This window comes from Oryctolagus cuniculus, chromosome 5 (genome assembly GCF_051225735.1).
Source record: "Oryctolagus cuniculus isolate XC-2025 breed Fujian yellow rabbit chromosome 5, ASM5122573v1, whole genome shotgun sequence".
Lineage (NCBI taxonomy): Eukaryota > Metazoa > Chordata > Mammalia > Lagomorpha > Leporidae > Oryctolagus > Oryctolagus cuniculus.
Window position 1 is genome coordinate 27600096 of NC_142871.1, and position 21689 is coordinate 27621784.

Consider the following 21689-nt stretch of genomic DNA (forward strand, 5'->3'; position numbering starts at 1 on the left):
AAGGCAGGGCTGATCGAAAGAGGGCCAGTGCCAGGAGTGTCATAACTCATGATCTGCAATTAGCAGCTCTCCTGGGAAGTCACAACAGCAGAAACAATGGAAAGATAGATCTCTGCCGATGCTGCTTAAAGATAATTCAACAATAACTTTAACTAACATTTATTAGAATGTTGGTGCATCCCTGGTATGAGAAACACTCCTAAAATGTACACGAATATACTACAACCAGTACGAGCTGGGTTTTCAATGGAGGACTAAATTTTCTACAGGAAATTTGAAAGATGAATATTGTAGCATTGTATCACTAAAGAATTACAGAATAACTGTTGCATTACTAGAATTCTCTACCAAGCAAACTTATTTTTTATAAGCAAAGGTAAAATAAATACTTTTTCACAACTACAACCAGGATAATTCATCTCTGGATGACTGGCACTAAAATAGAAACAATTTCTTTGGCAGAAGGTAAGTGATACTAGATAGACACATGGAAATGTCACAGGAATGAAGAACAGCAGAATGGTGTCTGGAATCTGGGAACTAATAGAAAGAAAAAGTAATAAAAAATATTTAGATTTGAGGAGAAGCAAGTACCAGGTAGAAGATGACTGGAAAGTAATTCCAGGCTATGGGACATAACTTATTGAATTTAAGAGCAATGATATTATTTGTTGATTAGTGATATTTGCCTCGTATGTATGCATTACAAAATCTTTGGAGTCACACGGAAAAGACATATTCCTTGGACTTGAGGATATTAAATCTCTTAAATTAATCTCGTTATAGTCCCTGTCTGTCACTGTCACTGCAAAAAACAGTATGTCTTAGAAATAACTTTGCAATTTTTGTTTTGCATACAATTCTAGGAGTTTACAGGAAAGGTAAATTTACCAGGTTTGTAGAAATTTTTCAAAAACTTTAAAACTCCTGTCACCTCTTCTTTAAAAAATATGTGTAAATATGTGTTTCCATGTTTTAGGACAAATAGAGCAATCAATTACAAAACTGAGAAACTGTTATAAGTTGGTTTATATATCATCAAAATGCAAGCACTTGGTGATAGCTCATAGCAACAAATGACATAAAAAATCTTGGAATCTATAAATATTTCTGAAGATGTGGTGAGCAGGAATTGGATATCCTGCAATCCCAAGCATAAGGATTTCAATATATTCTTATTATTGTTATTACTATTATTATTAACAAGAAGACAATGAATCAAGAGCGGTGGAGGACTTGGTACTTAACATGATAGAATTAATACACCACCCACCTTATTACTCTGCCTGAATTTACTTCCTTTTGGATCTTCCTTCCTTCATGTCCCAAATAGATTCTTGATTATCTTTTGTTATTATATATATGCACTCAGGTCTAATTTTCTCTGTGTAAACAGTATTTTTTCTTTTTGGTTGTATAAACCATAGTCCAGGAAGTCATCTGTCATGTAAGAAAAAAATTCAGTGAAATAATTGTCAAACTGATTTTAAATACCAGGATGTGGCTAATTATGGAGATTCTAAAGACAGAAAGCATTAAAGTCAAATACCTTAGTCTTTAATGGATGCAGTTAAGGAACTACACCCAGCATGAAGAAAATCTTCTGAGACAGGGAAGGTAAAGATGTCCTAGGATTATGCCGCTCTGGTAGTCAGTCAACTATTTTCCTAATGGAGTTCAGCAGTACGTCCTGCTCCTCAAGTTTCCCATTTGATTCCCAGGCACAGGGTGAAGAAATATTAAAAAGCCAGCAATGCAGATTTTAGGATTGTGCAATGTCACAGTGGATTCCTAGAACTGCACCTGATCTGGGAATCATGACAAAGTAAAGATGGAGTTTGCACATTTCTGTAGGCAAGTTGTATATCTGCAGCTTCTAGGTTAACTGTGCCTAAGATTTTATATTTCTGAACTATGTGTGACACATTGTTTCTTTAAAAAGAACAAGACAACAAGTCTCTTATTTTTTTAAAAAAAAGTCTCTTATTAAAATCCAGCAATATAACTCTTTAGCAATAGCCTTGATTTAAATCTTTTATGAGAAGCTTAGTTCATTTTATGAGTTACTAATAATTCAAAATATATTCCACTTAACCTAAAAATAAAATAAAGAGGGGTCAGCGCTGTGGCATAGCAGGTAAACCTGCTGCCTATGGTGCTGGCATCCCATATGGCCACTGGTTCAAATCCTGGCTACTCCACCTGGGGAATGAACCAGTGGATGGAAGACCTCTCTCTCTCTCTCTATCTCTCTCTCTCTCTCTCTCTGCCTCTGCCTCTCTGTAACTCCACCTTTCAAGCAAATAAATAAATTAAAAAAATAAAGAATGGAGTCATTTATGACAAGACACAGAATTTGATTATCATTGGAGGTAGAATTTGGGAAACTTATGGTTCATACAGAAACTAATATAAAATGTTTAAAATATTTTTCCTCATTTATAGTCAAATATTTTCAAAAATGTACTATGATTTTATCTATAATTTTCAACCAGAAGAACCAATTCTCTAAGCATTAATAAACATTATAAAAATTAACAATAGTAATTATTTTCAATATTACCCTAAATATTTTATAAAGTATATTTTCCTATACTTGTTTTTTTTTTTACTTTATAAATATGCTTGTTTACTGAGGAATTAAGCATGGTTTCAGTTATTGATCTATTAAGACTCAATGATATTGGTTCAGGGACTGGGGTTACGGCTTAGCCAAAGCCACTGCCTGTGACACAGGCATCCCGTATAGGCATGGGTTCATGTGCTGGTTGTTTCATTTTTTTTTCTTTTTTTTTTTTTTTTTTTGACAGGCAGAGTGGACAGTGAGAGAGAGAGACAGAGAGAAAGGTCTTCCTTTGCCGTTGGTTCACCCTCCAATGGCCGCCGCGGCCGGCGCGCTGCGGCCGGCGCACCGCGCCGATCCGGTGGCAGGAGCCAGGAGCCAGGTGCTTCTCCTGGTCTCCCATGGGGTGCAGGGCCCAAGCACCTGGGCCATCCTCCACTGCACTCCCTGGCCACAGCAGAGGGCTGGCCTGGAAGAGGGGCAACCGGGACAGAATCCGGCGCTCCGACCGGGACTAGAACCCGGTGTGCCGGCGCCGCTAGGCGGAGGATTAGCCTAGTGAGCCGCGGCGCCGGCCGGTTGTTTCATTTTTAATTCAGTTCTCTGCTAATGGCCTGGGAAAGGCAGAAGAAGATGACCCAAGTGTTTGATCTCCTGCCACCCACATGGAAGACCCAGATGAAGCTCCTGGTTCCTGGCTTCAGTCTGGCCCAGGCCTAAATGTGGCAGGCATCTGAGGAGTGAGTCAGCTGACAGAAAATCTCTTTCAGTTTCTCCTCCTTCTCTGTTATTTTGATTTATAAATAAATAAATAAATAAATAACTATTTTTAAAAGACATTGGTTCAGATCTTCTTCTTATCAATGTTCCTTATTGTTCAACTTTAATACTTGATTGTGCAGTGATACCTTATTTGCCCATTGTCCTTGTGGCTATGTTCTGATGTGGCATTTAAAAAACAATCCATGGTAAATTGTGTTCATATTTTAGTCAATTAGTTTAATTAAAACTTACCTCTGGGACAAATATCTAATCTAGATATTAAGGTGCACATGTCCCATATCAAAATACCACCTAAGAGTCATATTTGGTGTGGGTCCTAACTGTAATTTCCTGCCAGTTCAGCCCCTAGGAGGCAGCAGTGATGGCTCAAGTAATTGCATTCCTGCTACCCTGTGGGAGACCCAAATTGTGTTCATAGCTTCCTGCTGTAGCCCTTGCCCAGTCCTCACCACTGAGGGCATTTGGGGTGTGAACTAGCAGATGGGAGGTCTCTGGTTCCCTCTCCCTCTGAGGGTGGGTATGTGTATGTGTGTGTCTCCATCTCTTTACCTGTCAAATAAATAGATAAATGAAAATTACAAAAAGCATCCTTTTAGAATATAGATATTCTAATACCTTGTCTGTATTTTAAATATTTTCAATATATTTTTATTTTCAATATATTTTTATTTTCAATATATTATTGAATATTTATTTTCACTATATTTTATTGCATTATTTTCAATATATTTTATATTCATTATTTCTGTGGCATTTTCAAGTATATCCAGTGTGAATAACATGGTTGCTTTAACACATTTTTTAAGATGTGAAAAACAACTCTTTTTCACTTTTGAGGATTGCTTTATGTATTTGTTAGTTTATATGTTCAGTCTTATTTTTGTTATCTTGTTATTTTACTATAAATTATTAACATCTATCTTTATTTGAATATGTGTTCTTTACATATGTTTAATGATTAATAGCTTTTCTAAGCAGTATTGTTTTCCCAATATTCTAGCTCTAGTGGTGTTTTTCATTATTTTGTTATTTTTAAAATTTTTGTTTATTTAAAAGTCACAGTTACAGAGACACACACAGAGAGAGAGACAGAGACAGAGACAGAGAGAGAATGAGAGAAAGAGGGAAGGGGAGAGGGAAAGAGAGAGAGAGAGAGATGTCTTCCAACAGCTGGTGCACTCTGTAAATGCCTGTAAATGTTGCAATTGGCCACCCTGAAGCCAGGAGCCTGAACGTCAACTCAAGTGTCCCACAACACATGGACCTGAGCCACCATATGCTGCCTGCAGGGTAGCCACCATCTGCAGGGTGCATATCAGTAACAACCTATCATGGGAGGCAGAGCTGGGCTCAAACACACACACACTGAGATGGGATGGGCATTCCAAGCAGCACCCTAACCACTACGCCAGACACCTGCCATTTATTGCTTTTGATCACCTATTCATAAGAATATTCCCAGTGGGTGTGCCTATGCATATTTCTTTTATCTTTCCTAACACCCATTTCCTAGTGCAATGATTATGCTCAAAGATTATTAGGCCAGGTTCCTATAGTTAATTTTAAAATTAATTTACATTATCACTTGTTAAAGAAGAAAATGTTATTTTTATTTCTTATGTCACAGTAACTTTTATCACATTGGAAATATTATATCATTTGCGTTTGGTGTTGAAAATATTCATGAATAATTCCAGCAGGTCATTTTGATTCTTTTGTGCAAATTTTAAGTCTCTTTTTTGTTCAAAGTTACTTGGATGGTATAATCTATGGACTAAAATTATATATATATTTATATAAATATAATTAATTAGATTATTTTCCAAAAATGCTGTAATATGTGTATGGCTTGGGCATGTAATATCTTAGAGTGCATGTTTTAGGTCTGACAAAATTTTTTACTCATCAATAGAATTTCAAATAACAACCAATGAAATTTGGATAAAATCCACAGATTTAGGAAGATGTAGTTGTCAACTACATTATAGGAAGAACTCTAAGTTATATTTCTGCATAATTTTGAGATAAATGGGGAGAAAAGAAGCTTGAGTTTTTTTCACATCAGTGCTTTCACTGTACCTCAAAGTCCCAACCATCCTTACTGTTTCAACTCTGCTCTCCTCTCCTATATATGAACACAAATATAAGCAGAAACAACAATCTGGCAATCATCAGTTTATAGAGAAGTGAGACAGATCCATATACTATGTGTTCTTTCCTGAGTGCTTATCATATGCTATGCATTTTTTTTTAATTGAAAAGCAGAGAGGGGAAGGGAGAGGAGAAAAGTGTGAGGCAGGAGAGGGAAAAGAAAAAAGAAAAGAGATTAAGGGAAGAAAGAAGGGAGAGAGGCAAAGAGAGAGGGAGGGAGGAAGATAGAAGGAGAGAGAGAGTGAGCAAGCTCTTGTATTATATTTCATCCCCCAGATGTCCACAATTTCCAGGGATGGGGCAGACATGGGACTAGAGCTGGGAAAAAACAATTGAACCCAGGTATCCCAATGGGAGACACATGAGTCTTAAACCACTAAGAAAATTTTTACTTTTTAAATACATTGTGGAAATGAGAAAATAAATCTTTCACACTCAATGTTTTGCAGTCATTATTTCATATAATTTTCTGGAAATCAATATGATACCTGTAAATTAATCGAATATACCTTATTTTGATAAAGAAAGAGACATAGCAGTGTAGTCCAGTGATTACTCTAGGTTCAGGCTTGCATAGATACAGGGATTCTGATGATATCAGAACAAATTTTCTTCAAATTTTATCCCAGCACTGATCTCCCTTGGACCATGATTTGTCTCTATACATTTTGCTTACGGTGGCAAAGTGGCTTGGAGCCAATCAGTCTTTTTTTTTTTTTTTTTTTTTTTTTTTGGACAGGCAGAGTTAGACAGTGAGAGAGAGACAGAGAGAAAGAGAGAAAGGTCTTCCTTTTTCCGTTGGTTCACCCCCAAAGTGGCCATTATGCCTGGTGCGCTGCGCAGATCTGAAGCCAGGAGCCGGGTGCTTCCTCTTGGTCTCCCATGCGGGTGCAGGCCCCAAGGACCTGGGCCGTCCTCCACTGCACTCTCGGGCCATAGCAGAGAGCAGGACTGGAAGAGGGGCAACCGGGACAGAATCCAGCGCCCCGACCTATGCCAGCGCCGCAGGCAGAGGATTAGCCTAGGGAGCTGCAGCGCCCGCCAATCAGTCTTGAATACCCTCAGGTTAAATGGTGAAGAAAGAAAATAGCTCTTCCTGGTCACGTAAGTAATTTTCACATGGGTTATGTTTGAGTGGAATCACATGTGTATCCCTACACTGCCGCTGAGATCAAGGAATGCAACATGGGAGGAGCTAGAAAGAGACTGCAGTACAGGCTCCGTCCTCCAGCAGGAGATAAAATACCTGAATTAGGTCAACTAGCTAGGGAAGAGTTTCTAAAAAAAAAAAAAAAATGGTGATTGGAACTAGGAAAAATAGAAAGGCACTTTCAGGTAGTTACATTGAAACATTTTATTCGGTTCAAGGAAATTAATATTTTTTTCCTTATGAGGATTAGTACAAATATTATATGACAATGTTTATTACCAGCAGGAAAATCACCAAGATTATGTGTTCACAGCTCAAAATTTTAATGAGTCTTATCCTCTCCTTTATTCTTCTTAATTTGAGCTTGCATGTGAACAGAGAGTACATTAATTCATCTATTTTCAAAACCTGGAACATGGTGGTCAGAAAGTGTTTCTTGAATTATTAAGTTGTTCAAAAATAGACTCTCCAGTAACTTCTAAAACTCTGTAAAATGTTCCCAATTCATATCATGATACATAAAAATTGACTTGGTTTTCTCTGATTAAAGTACTTAAAACATATAAATTTAGAGTAAGGATGACCTTAGAATTCTTTTACTTCCATTTCATTTTAAAAATTGATAGTAAATAGTTGACTCAAAGCCAGCAAATAAAACACAGAGAAGAGCAAATTTCATTTCATCCAGGTACTTTATTTTGCTGCTTTGAATAATGATTTAGAAATTACAGAAATCCATTAGAATCATTTCCCCCAAAACATTGAGAACTGTTGCTGTTAAATCTTATTTATTTATGATTTATTTATTTATTTATTTGAAAGGCAGAGTTACTGAAAGCCAGAGAAACAGACGGAGACAGAGGCAGAGTAAGAGGCGGGGGGGGGGATTTTCCACCCGCTGGTTCCTTCACCTAATGACCACAACAGTCAGATCTGAGCCAGCTGAAAGCCAGAAGGCAGGAACTCCATCTTGATCTCCCAAATTGGTGGGGGGACCCAAATAGTTGGGGCATCTTCCATCGCCTTCCCCCGCAGGTTAGCTGGAACCTGGATGAGAAGTGGAAGAGGCTGGACTCCATGGCGCCCTGACAGAGGACATTGGCACTGCAAGCAGCACCTTGAGCATGTGCACACTGGCCCCTGCCACTAAAACCTTTATCAGGGCCCACGTGGTGGCATAGTGGATTAAGGGGTGGCCTGCAATGCTGACATCCCATTCAGTGTAATTTCAATGTTAAGACTTTCTAGGAAAATAGCTAAATTAAAGTTCTGGAAACTAAGACATAATAGTTTCTTGAGAATATAAACTACAATTTGTATTTTTCTAAATATCTTTGGGAAGATTGACTTACATAAATTCAAATATATGAATGTTAGAATTTATATTTTATGTTCTGTTGAACAATGAGTTAATATTTTTTGTGCAAATCAATGCTATGAACATTAGATAAGAAATACATATTAAAGGGGCCGGCACTGTGATGCAGCAGGTAAAGCCACTACCTGCAGTGCTGACATCCCATATGGGATGTCATCCCAATGTTTCTTCTTCCAATCCAGCTCTCTGCTATGGCCTGGGAAAGCAGTAGGAGATGGTGCAAGTCCTTCGGCCCCAGTACCCGTGTGGGAGACCTGGAAGAAGCTCCTGGCTCCTGGCTTTGGAATGATGTAGCTCCGGCCATTACAGTCATCTGGGGAGTAAACCGGGAGATAGAAGACCTTTCTCTCTCTCTCTTTCTCACTCCCTCTCTCTCTCCCCCCCTCTCTCTCCTCTCTCTCAGCCTCTGCCTCTCTGTAACTCTGTCTTTCAAGCAAATAAATAGATCTTTAAAAAAGAGAATTACATATTGAAGACAACAGTTTCATTAAAACCACATAAAAAAAGCTGAATAAAATATAAAAACAGAACTGTAAAGTTTATGTAGAGAACCAAGTAAGATGCAAGATAGGGTAGCCTCAGTGGTGAGGTTATCTAGAACACTGGTTGAGACATTTGCCTGAGGAAGTGGGCAGGCAGGGCAGTTAGTTTGAGGGTGTTCTCACTGTCAACCCTTCTCTGAAAGTTAAAGTAGAAGGATTGGGAAGTAGGCCACCATACTGAATATGATGTATGCGATTATAAAATAAAAATAAGACCTCTGACTATCATTCAGAGAGACCTAGAATTGAGATAATCACAGAATACTGGCGTGAGTTGAGGAAAATTTTCTGTGTGTTCAATTTCATGCATATTAATCAGTCATGGGATATATTCTGCTTCAGAAAGGTACCATGACCTTAGATGAAGTGACTTCCTTCAGCTGAGGATAATTTTCATGAAAGGGAATGAGATGTAAACTGTTATCTGCCAATACTCCCAGCAGCTAGATAAATGAGTGTTTCAGTAGGGGTGTAAGATCTTAAGATTGCTCTCAGAGCATCCTGGTACTCTAGCACTAATGAGATAAAACGACAAAATTATGCCGTAAGGGATATAAGTTTGTATAGCAGGTATAATGAAGAAGCTCAAAAGATTACCTATTTTTATCTAAGAGTAAACCTATTCCAAACATGACTTTTTGATGCCACTAAATACAGTATTTTTGCCACATAGCACTTGTGAGATGATTGAGAACACATAAATGGAATTCATTTGTTCTGAAAAAAAGAGATCTAACTGAAGAAGCTGAAAGTTTTCCCTAATTCTATTTTTCTGATTCACATAATTTAAACAGTCCTCTACTTTTAATTTTCTGGTGTGTGCTTTTCAAGACCATGCTTTTCTTAATGTATTCAGTGTATCCTAATGGACATCACACAGAGGAAATGAGAAGCTATGAAAATGTATAAGTACACACTTTAGCTAAAAATATTCAAGACTTCCAATAATCCAAAACAAATAGTACAGAATTGCACAGGAGATCATTTAAAGGTCAATTTTCTGTATCTGTGCTTTTAGACCTAGCAACATAGATATAATGTTCTTGCACTTGTTAAGTTAGAACTGTTTAAACATGAGGCATGAACCAATTAGATTGGCCTGTAGTACATTATCATTAAAAACAGTAATTATCTTCACTGCTGAGTGAATTAGGAAATTGCTCCTGACCCGGTTTCCCATCTATTTATAAGACAGGCCAGATTGCTATTGTTTTCCTAAGGATTATATTCAGTATGTTGGCCTCGGTGTAACAAACCTGAACTCTGAATGAAATTATCCCAATAATTTATGACACTCTTTCTTTATGTAACTATGTCATGCAGTGGAGAATTTCCAAACCTAAAAAGAATATGTGTTACAGCTCTACTAATTTCTTTTTAAATCAAAAATTGGTCCTCAGCATTTACCTCCAGAGATTATGAAGCTCCTGATCCTATAAAAGATCTGAAACATATTATATGTTCTTAACTGAAAATGTGAAAATCTCAGCGGAGGACTCACTCAAGTGAAGTGTGTGTGTGTGTGTGGGTGTGTGTGTGTGTGTGTGTGTGTGAATTTTAATACCTATAGTTTAGTATGGGCAATTAGTTGCACCCGTGGTCTCTACATTACAAATATATACTACCTTCTACATTTATTTTGAAAAATTGACCCGGCAGCAGAGCTCTCAGATACAATGCTATGAATATATAATTTCTCTTAAAATCAAGTGATGGCACTAAATCATACCAAATATTTTAATATTGTGAACCCAAGTTCATTTTTTTCCAAAAAAAAAGATTACCTGAATGAATTTCCAGGGAACAAAAATTTATGTGTCCAGGATTTTAGCAATGACTTGAGAGATTTAGCCCTGGTCCTAAGAGACAAAATCTGCTTATAACTTGGGTTATGGTTTCTCCTTTTCCAAGAGGTGGGCACTGGTCTCGACAAGAAGCCAGAGCACAGAGATCCATAGGCAATTGCCAAGCCGTGGGAGACCCCAACTGTCAAGAAAAGATGTATATGCCCGTATCATATATTGATTTCCCTGAAGAAAATATCAGTGGGTTATGTGTGTGTGTGTGTGTGTATGTGTGTAGTTAAGAGGACAGTTTTTTTCTCTAAGTTGCTTCAGAAAGTCCCTAAGTACCCAATAATCTAAAATATATAGGCAGTCAAAGCTATTTTTTAAGTTTTAAAGCCAATCGATCCTGGACCAAAAAGAAAATCCTACCATGACCTCAAATGTCTCCAGATTGACATCAAATTAACTGAAATGTTGCTATAGAAATTATTTTTTGAAGTGATTAAAGTGTTGAAATTTAAACTCCATTGTGAGGTAGAGATTTTATCTATTGCATTCAGAGATGGGGCCTTGGGGAGTAGATTAGGATTAAATAAAGTCATCACAGTGGAGCCTCTTGCTATTTCATGCCCTGTGTGGCCTCAAGACTTTGTGGGCCAAAAGACCCTCACTAGATTTAGGTCCTTGAACCTCTAGTACAATGAGTTATATCAATTTCTTGTCCTGATAAGGTAAACCAGCCTCAAGTATTTCATTATAGTAATGGAAACAGACTAATATGAGATACTTCCAAAGCCTCATGTAAACACAATGCTAAAAAATTCATTTTGTACATATATTTTGAAATATATGCAGAGTGCTTTCATCATATGCATTTCAATGAACTTATTGAAGGCCTCATTTTACATGGATTTCAAGATTTTTTTTACACAAAATAAATGCTTTTTGACACAACCTTTTTGACATATCATCTTATAGTTACTTTTTCTTTCAATTAAATTTCATTAGAGCTGCCTGCATGGTTGAAGAAAATCATAACAGTCAAAAGTAATGTGGATTACTTCAGTAAAATTATCTTCCCGTGGCAGATTTTTGACCACTTGAGGTGTCTTACACACCCGATCCCATAAAAGAGCACATTTTTTAATTTTCTACTTTTCATCCAGCTTCCTGCTAATTCACATCCTGGGAGGCAGGAGTTGATGACTCAAGTCTCTGCAACCTATGTGGGAGACCAGAATGAGTTCCTAGATCCCGGGGTCAGCTTGGGCCTGCCCTTTGATAGGCTTTTTGGATGTGAACCACTGGGTATAAGATACCTGTCTGTTTCTTTCTGTGCATTTTTAATAAATAAAGAATAAATTAATGAGATTAAAAATGTTCTTTTTTCCTGTCAATATCATGGAGGAATGTATTATGTTAGAGGATGGCTGAGAAGTAGACAGCATTCCTGGCAGGAGAATGAATGTGTAAAGGTTCAAAGCAGAGCAACACCTGGAGTATTTTCAAAATGAAAAACTCAGTAAGGCTGGAATTGCCTATTTCAAGTACAAATGCAGTTGTTGGAGTACACTGAAGTTCCTCCATGCAGGTGTTCTTCTGTTCCAATTAGGAATTCAGACTTGATTTGAAGAATGCAATGGTGTTTCAAACAAGCAGTTCATAGAAAAATGCACATTATCATTAATGCCTTTCTTCTATGTTTATTACATGAACTGTTTGAAGTACACATTTATATATCATAATAGCAGTGATATGATAGAATTTCTTTTTTTACATTTTACTTAAATTATACAAATTTCATATATTTCATATATACAGCTTTAGGAACATAGTGATATTTCTCTCCCTCCCACCCACACTCCTACCCTTCTTTCTCCTCCCTCTCTTATTCCCACTTTTAAATTTCACAGAGATCTACTTTCATTTTACTTAATTATCATACAGTTAACAGTAATCTAAGTACAAGGGTTGAACAAATAGTATGAAGGGAAAAAAGGAAAACACTGTTCCTCAATAGAAGAGACAAGGGTTGCAAACAATTATCAATTCTCGCAATGTCCTTTTCACTTCCTACATTACATTTTAGGTACTCTATTAGTTACCCTTAAACTTGGAAAACATGATATCTGGTTTTTTTTTTTTTGTTTGTTTGTTTGTTTTTTTTGAGACTGGCTTATTTCACTAAGCGTAATGGTTTCCACTTGCATCCATTTTTGTTGCATAATATAGGATTTCATTTTTTTCACGGCTGAGAAATACTCCATAGTACATATATATATATATATATGCACACCATATATATGTGCATATGTATATATGTGTGTATATATATATATTTTCTTTTTACAGTCTTCATAATTTCTTTTTACAGTCTTCAGTTTATGGACATCTGAGTTGATTCCATATGTTAGCTATTGTGAAATGAGCCATGCTGAACATGGGGTACAGATGACTGTTTCATATGATGATTTCATTTTGGGGAGGGGTAAATTCCCAAGAGTAGGATGTCTGGGTCATATGGCAGGTCTATATTCAGATTTCTGATGTACGCCCATTTGGCCTTCCACAGTGGCTGAGCCAGACACTCCCACCAAAAGCGGATTAGGGTACCTTTTCCCTACATCCTTGCCAGCATTTGTTGTTTGTTGATTTCTTTATGAGAGCCATTCTAACTGGGGTGAGGTGAGACCTCATTGTAATAGAATTTCATGTATTTCATAAATACAACTTCAGGAACATAGTGATAGTTCCCTACCTCCAAATCTCACTCCAACCCTTCTTTCTCTTCCCTTTCCATTTCCCACTCTTAACTTTTACAGCATTTCAACATATTAATTGAGTTTTAGTGCTTTGTTTATGATGCTATTTGCACAATCAATTTATTGTACACATGGTTCTTTACTCATATAAGAGAGATAGGATATTTCATGCTCACTACTTCACAGAATGTGACAAACAAATCTTAGATTTACAAAAGTGAAATTTTTGACTTTTCAGTTTCAAAGGTCTAAAAATGGAGTCAAAGAATTCTAACAAAAAGTGATATTTTTAGTGCCTTGGACTATCATGAGCTATTTTGTATAGCTGTAGTGGGAGGAGGAATGCCAAAGATAAAATAAGTATGTGATAACACGTGGAGCAAGGGGACCAAAAGTGACCCTGGTTGTATCGTGGGTCATAGAAATGGCTTGTGTGTCTGGTGTCACTGTCCAAACCCAGGTACACCATGGCATGCATCAGCTTCAACAAAGATGTCATTGACTTGTTGCCAGCTGACACCACTGAGCCCTCATGTGTCTTCTGCATTTGTAAGATATGGCATGCAGACTACATGCATTGGGATGAACGCTTGGGAAATGGAAGCCTAGTGCCCAAATTAACTATGATTAGTTTCTCTCTTACAATCGGTAATGATTTTAGTGAGACCTTGACAGCAGACATTATTAGCATCCCAGTAGGTTTTCAAAATGCGACTAAGCCAAGAGAAACAACCTTTACCTTGCTGATAAGGGAGTAATATCAGGATGTAATGTCTAGGAATCACCTCAGTTTTCTGTATAGTCACAGCTTTAATTTTTTTCTAATTTTTGAGATCTTCTCCTCAGAAAAATCAAGACTAAAGAAGAAATTTTTTTCTTGTAGATACCAGCTTTACTTTTATCAAATTATTAGTGATAGCATGTATTATTTTATAATCTATCATTTATGAACAATGTAGGGTTAAAACAAATAGTTACTTTTCTAGAAAGAACAAATATTACTCAGAATATGTCTGTGTGTATACATGTGTGTTAAAATATTGGTAGAAAATAAAATGGCAATCTATTTTAGTCCTACGACTATTAAATTTTTGTATGTATAGAACACTACATGTTTGCAACCACTATATTAGAAATTCTCTTTCTTCTATTTTTATAAGGCTTTCACAGAGAAATTCACAGCTTAAGTGCAAAATTCAATTAAAGTTGATACTCATATAATCTTATATAATCCACAACCCAGTCAGGTTATGGAACATGTCTATCCTATCAGAAACTTACTTATATCTCTATTTTACATTACTGCAGAAATAGTGTTGGCAACATAAATCTGACTGCTTTCATGATGAATTAACTATATAGGTTGTATAAAAAGAATAATGTCTTGTGTTACACTTGTGGTTTTAATATCTGTCACTCAACATAATTTTTCTTTCAGATTTTTTTAAAGGGTTAATTGTATCTATTTGAAGGTATGGTGACAGAGAGATGGAGAGACAATCTTCCATTTACTGGTTCATTGCCCAAATGACTGCAAAAGCTGGAGTTGGGCTAGGCTTAAACCAGGAGCCTGGGACCCCATACTGATCTCCCATATGGGTAAAAGGGACCGAACTTCTTGAGCCATCCTCTGCTGTATTCCCATGTGCAATAGCAGGAAGGTGGATTGGAAGTAGAGTGGCTAGGACTCAAATCTGCACTCCAGTATGGGATGTTGACATTATAGGTGGCAGTTTGACTTACTGAGCCATCATACCAGCCCTAATTTTTTTTTTTAAATTTCTATCCATGGTGTTGCATGTATCATATTTTACGCCCATATGTTTCTAAATAATAGTGTACTGTAGAAATAACCAATATTTAGTTTATTCACTCTTCTGTTAAAGAATATTAATTCTGTTTTATTATGTTGGACAACTGTCTTTCTCAGATATGAATTTTACTTCTGTTGATTAAATTCTAAAGATTGAAATTACTCAGTATCTGATTAGATGATTATTTAACTTTAAAAAATGCTTAACATTTATAAACTGGTTATACACTTTTACAAACTTACCAGGAACTTATAATAATTCAATTTGCTTCACATCATTGCCAGCATTTGGTTTTAGTATATTTCTCACTCTAATATGTTATATTTAATTATAGTATTAATTGTATTCTCAATTAGTTATGTCAGTGAAGCCCCGTGTCAATATATAGTCATTATTCATAGATTTTGTTTCTTTAAAAGATTTTCTTTTCTTAAAAGATTTATTTATTTATTTGAAAGGCAGCCTTACAGAGAGAGAGGGAGACACAGAGAGACAGAGAGTGATATCTTTCATCTACTGGTTCACTCCCCAAATGACCGCAATGGCTGGGGCAATGCCAGGCCAAAGTCGGGAGCCAAGAGTTTCTCACAGGTCCCCCACATGGGTGCAAGGGCTCAAGGACTTGGGTCATCCATTGATTTCCCAGGCCATTAGCAGGGAACTGGGTCAGAAATAGAGCAGCCAGGCATAGAATCTGTGCCCATATGGGATGCTAATGTTGCAGGCGGTGGCTTTCCTCACTGACCACAATGTCAGGCCGTAGATTTTCTTTTATGAAGTGTATATATATTTCTCTTTTTCTATGTTTGTCACTGAATTATTAATTTTCAGATCTTCACATATTCCTAGGCTATAGCAGAGAGCTGGAACAGAAGAGGAGCAGCTGGTATTATATCCGGCACCCATATGGGATGCCGGCACTGCAGGCGGAGGATTAACCTACTGCACCACAGTGCCGGGCCCATAAATAAATCTTGAAAAAAAAAAAAAGACAGGATACTGCCTACAAGAAATATACTTTAAATATTAAACATAAAGACGTTGAAAGCAAAAAGAAAAAGACATAGCATGAAAAATCTTGAGAACAGAAAAAGGATACTATATAATAATTATATACTTTTCTGACCAAATAGTCTTTAAGAGTATTATTACCACAGTTAAACAGGAACATTTTCTAATAAGAAAATGGTAAATTTCACAGAAAGATACTTAGTGACAGAATGTCAAAATACATGTAGAAAAACTTCCAGGCTTAAGCAGAAAGACAAAACCACATACAAAGCTGAGAATTTTGACAATCTTTGGTAAACTATAGACCAAGTAGACAAAATATATTAGGAAATAAACTTATGAAGACTTTAGACATTTTGTATACACACTCAAGCTCACGTAGATAGAGACAAAAAGGGGCCATACACTGAACCACAAAATTTGTCAAAATGTGTTCCAATTTCTTCCAAGGTAGCTTCTTCATTGAGAGAATCTTTTCTTTTCAGGGGTCATTTCAGATCTGTAAATTAGTGTTTTCACCAAGCTGGGGATTTTTCGCCACTGTCTATTCAAATAACTTTTCTTTTACATTGCCTTCCTTTTTTCTCTGCAGGGCGCTCTTTGTATATGTGGTCTAGTGTTTACTATCACTTGATCCTTTTCCCACCAGGCTCTGTTCACTTTTTGTCAATTTTCTTGCTGTTTTATAGAATAAACTAACTAACTATAGTTTGAGATAACTCACTCCATCTCTCCAGTCACCTACCTGATATTAATCAATCCAGACCATGAGTAAGAGTATTGAACAACTGTCAAATAAGTCAATCTAATTAATATTGTAAAATATTACACAAACAACAAGAAAATGCGCATCGTTTTCAAGTTCATATGTTGTGTGGACCAAAATAAGCCATATTTGAGTCTCAATAAGTTTGAGATGAGGCTCAATATGTTTGAGATACTACATTTTCTGGGCATTACATAATAAAACTACAAATAAATAAAATAAATATGTATGAAATATTTATCAAGATGTGCAATTAAATTATGAATTTCTAAATTACCCATATGTCAAAGAAAATATTGTGAAAAGTGAGCAAAAATGAACACAGCATAGCAACATTTATGGAATGCAATTTAATAGTTTTTATGAGGAAATTTATAGCATTTAATGCTATAGTGGAATAGAAATAAAGTCTTAAATCAATGCTTTCAACATTCTACTTTATAAAACCATAAATAGCAAACAATGAAGGAGAGGTGTGGCAATCATGAATATCAGAATGTGAATCAATAAAATAAAATCTGGGCAAATAATAAAATTGATAAAATAAAATTCTGTTTATTTTAGGTCAAGAAGGTTAATAAATCTCTTATAAAAGACAAGATCCGGGACTGGTGCTGTGGCATAGTTGGCAAAAAGACACTGCCTGCAGTTCCGGATTCCCATGTGGGTGCTGGTTCAAGTCCTGGCTGCTCCACTTCCAATCTAGCTCTCTGCTGTGGCCTAGGAAAGCAGTAGAAAATGGTGCAAGTCCTTGGGGCCCTGCATCTGTGTGGGAGACCAGGAGGAGGCTCCTGGCTCCGGCTTCAGATAGGTGCAGCTCTAGCCGTTGTAGTCATCTGGGGAGTGATGGAAGACACCCTCCCCCCACTCCATGTCTGCCTCTCTGTAACTCTGCCTTTCAAATAAATAAATAAATCTTTTATAAAAAAGACAAGATCCAAATAATCAATATCAAAATAAAAATATCCTAGAGATGTCCAGTGAATATTTTGCCTTAACTATTGTAGATTTAAATTGTAGATTTTCTATGTTGTTTGTTTCCATTTTTTTTCCATTTTTCTACTGAGGTTTCACAAATATTTATTCTTTATGGCCATATATAGCTTTAAATAATTAAAGATTTATTTATTTATTTAAGAGACAGTTACAGACAGAGGGAGACAGAGATAGGAGATCTATACAATCTTCCATCCACTGATTCACTCCCCAAATGACCCCAATGGCCAGAGCTGGGTGAATTGGAAGCCATGAACCAGGAGCTTCCTCCAGGTCTCCCATTTGGGTGTAGTGGCCCAAGCACTTGGGACATCCTCCATTGTCTTCCCAGGCCATTAGAAGGGATTTGGGTCAGAAGCAGAGTGGCCAGGGACTTGAATGGGTGCCCATATGGGATGCTGGCACTGCAGGTGGAGGCTTAGCCTACTATGCCACAGCACTGGCCCCCAGACTCATATTGCCTTTCTAGCACTCTCTCCTCTTCTTTGTAGTCATGTCTCCCTGTTTCACTGCAGGTACAGGAATCCTTTGTTTTGGATGTTGACTTTTAGAGATTTTGGATTATATTACTTTCTTTAAAGAATTGAGCTTTATTCCAATAAACTGTTAACAATACTGACAGATGCTTTTCATCTGTGAGCTTGTGTTTAGTCATGATTGGAATGAGCCTAACTCTGTTTTACCTTTAGTTGTTTAGGTGAGGCATTTACTCTAAGGGATGGACATGATTCTCACTTTTCAGGTGAGCTTTTTAGGGTCCCAGGTTTTTATCTATGATTCCTGCAGAGGACTCATCTCTTTGGCTATTCCCAAATTCGAATGCCTCCCAGAATTGTATATCCTCTACTATCTCTACTCAGCTCAAAATTCAACAGAAGCAATTCCTACCAGGACTTAGTCTTCATGCTCTCCATATGGGAATCTTAGCCCTTGGCCAAGAACAAAGGTAAATCCCTGAAGCTCCCCTTCTGTACAGTTCTCACTCTTCTAGAACAGTGCCTCTCAAATTCCACTGAGAGTCCTGCTTTCGGAGTGTTCCTTCTCACAACACAGCAGGATTGCATCACTGTGAAACCAATGGAGAAAGTGCACAGGGCTCGCCTTGAGTGTTTCCTTTCTCTCAAACACAGAGTCCTGTCCTGATTATTGTATAACACCTGAAAACACTTTCTCATGTGTATTATGGAGCTTCGTAGTCCTTGTGGCAACAATATAAAACTGGACCCATTTTCTCAGTTATGGCCAATGGAAGTCATCAAATCCTTATTTTTAAATATTATTTACAGCAATGCTTGTTATTTTGAAATTAAGTATAGTATATTTATATCCAATGCTTAGTTTGTATTCACTATAAAAACATTTTTGACAATGAGAGAATGGGACAAATGTCATATATACTTAGTCATTATTGAAAAACATTTGATGTTATATAATGATTTGGTAATATATTTTTAAAAACAGGTTTAGCCACAAAGAAAAATCACTTTGCCAACAAAATTCTTCCTCCTCCCTCATATTACATTTAGATCTTTTCAAACTCAAAAAAAGCTCTAGAGACTACTGTTGGTTAATAATTATTCTATTGGCCTTGTGTATTCAATTGTATGAATAATAATAATTTACTTTCAAACAGATATTCTTCCTAAAATATATACTTATAAAATATGTATTACCATTAATAGAAAGAATAGTTTAATATAAATATAAGTAGATATTACAGTTATGTTTAGTCTCTATCATCATCTAGGCAAAGTAGTAGGCACTTGATACCTTGTGCGCATTTTTTAAACTTTGTGCTTATATTATTTTTTAACAATAAAATAGGAATAAAATAATTATTGCTTATAGGACCATAATAATTCAACAGCATAAGTCATGGAAAATTGTTTGGATAGTGCTTCAGATATAGTAGACACACAGGAATTATGTTTATTTTTAAATTTAGAACTATGTCATTTACACCTTACAACCACTATGAATGGTGGCCCTCTTCACACATTATTATTCATTATTCCCTGTTATAATTGTTCTCTATTCATCCTTCACTCAGATTGTATATCATAAATTTAGCAAATGATACCCGGCCATTTAAAATTGAACTTTAAGCCGGTGCCGTGGCTCAGTAGGCTAATCCTCCACCTTGCAGCGCCGGCACACTGGGTTCTAGACCCGGTTGGGGCACCAGATTCTGTCCCGGTTGCCCCTCTTCCAGGCCAGCTCTCTGCTATGGCCAGGGAGTGCAGTGGAGGATGGCCCAGGTGCTTGGGCCCTGCACCCCATGGGAGACCAGGAAAAGCACCTGGATCCTGGCTCCTGCCATCGGATCAGCGCGGTGCGCCGGCTGCAGCGGTGGCCATTGGAGGGTGAACCAACGGCAAAGGAAGACCTTTCTCTCTGTCTCTCTCTCTCTCACTGTCCACTCTGCCTGTCAAAAATTTAAAAAAAAAAATTGAACTTTAATAATAAAACTGTAATGTACTCTCCATTCAAAGTACAATACATTTCCTTAACTTGATTTGAATGCCCTAATGCTATTTCTTTAAGTGTTTGTGTGTGTGTGTCTCTCTGTGTGTGATGATTTGGGTCAAAAAGATACCTCCTTTCTTGTTTTCTATCCAACATCTTCTCTTCCTTCATGCCAGGGGCACCAATATTTTACAACTTCATTTTCTCTGTTTGTTTTTATGATAGTTTATAATTATAATTTCTGTAAAAAGGCAATAAATACCTCTTACTGTTTTGAATTCTTTCTTTTTCTTCCTTTCATTTAGTAAACCACAGATATGTGAATCTACTCAAGCTTCAACTGTATGTTTTAAAAATATTATTCAGTGAATTCCCATTGACTTACTGATACCATCCACATCCCCTTTCTTAGCTTGAATAGCACAAGTTCCCAAAGTGCTTTTGGCAAGTTGTCTCCTCGTACTAATTCAATATCAGCATTAATATTTTTAAACGACCATTAAAAGTCATATAGAAGTGAATACTCATATTCATCAGAGAGCCTCATTATTAATAAATGCATTTGACATCTAAGGAAAAAGAAAACTTTATGAAAAATATACATTTATTTAATAGCACTGATTGAGGTGCTTTAATTCAACCCAGTTTCTTAGCTGTAATATGCTAGACAACAATTACATTTATTTAATAAGGATTTATAAGAAATAATTAAATTAGTGTATGAAATAGGCTTTGAATTGTTCGTGGTATGTAGTAAGTTTTCACTAAATAGTAGCTCTCTTTTATTATAAAACCTTTATTTATTGAGTATAAATTTCATAAGTACAACTTTATGAATATAGAGATTCTTCTCACCATACCCACCTCCCACCACCATTCCCACCCTACCTCCTCCTCCGTCTCCCATTCCCAGTCCCATTCTCCATGAACATTTGTTTTCAATTAACTTCATACACAGAAGAAAAGCTCTATACTAAGTAAAGATTTCAAGAAGTTGCACACATACAAACAAAACTTAAAAACTGAGAATAAGTTTTACAGTTAATTCTCAAAGTACAGCTCATTGAGGACAGGAGTCCTGCATGGGAACTAAGCGCACCGTGACTGCTGTTGTTCGTTTAACAATTAACGCTATTATGTATCACGTCAGTGATCACTGGAACTCTTGACATGAGCTGCCAAGGCCATGGAAGCCTTTTGACTCCTAAATAGTAGCTCTTAAATATTGTTTTTGTAGGGGATAGTAAAGGATCTAAGTGACAGGCTAAGTACTAGAACCAAGTAACCTGATAGCAGAAAAAATTATGTGTAAACTTCAAGATCCTGCTCAAATACCTATTTTTCCATGGAGACTTTAGAAAATATTTTATTATTTCACTTATTGCTAAAAAAAATTACTTCATCTGGGGCTTGAATTGTGGCATAGCAGACAAAGATGCTGCCTGCAATGCTGGCATCCCATATGGGCTCCAGTTCATGTCCTGGCCGCTCTAATTCCTATCAATCTTCCTGCTAATGTA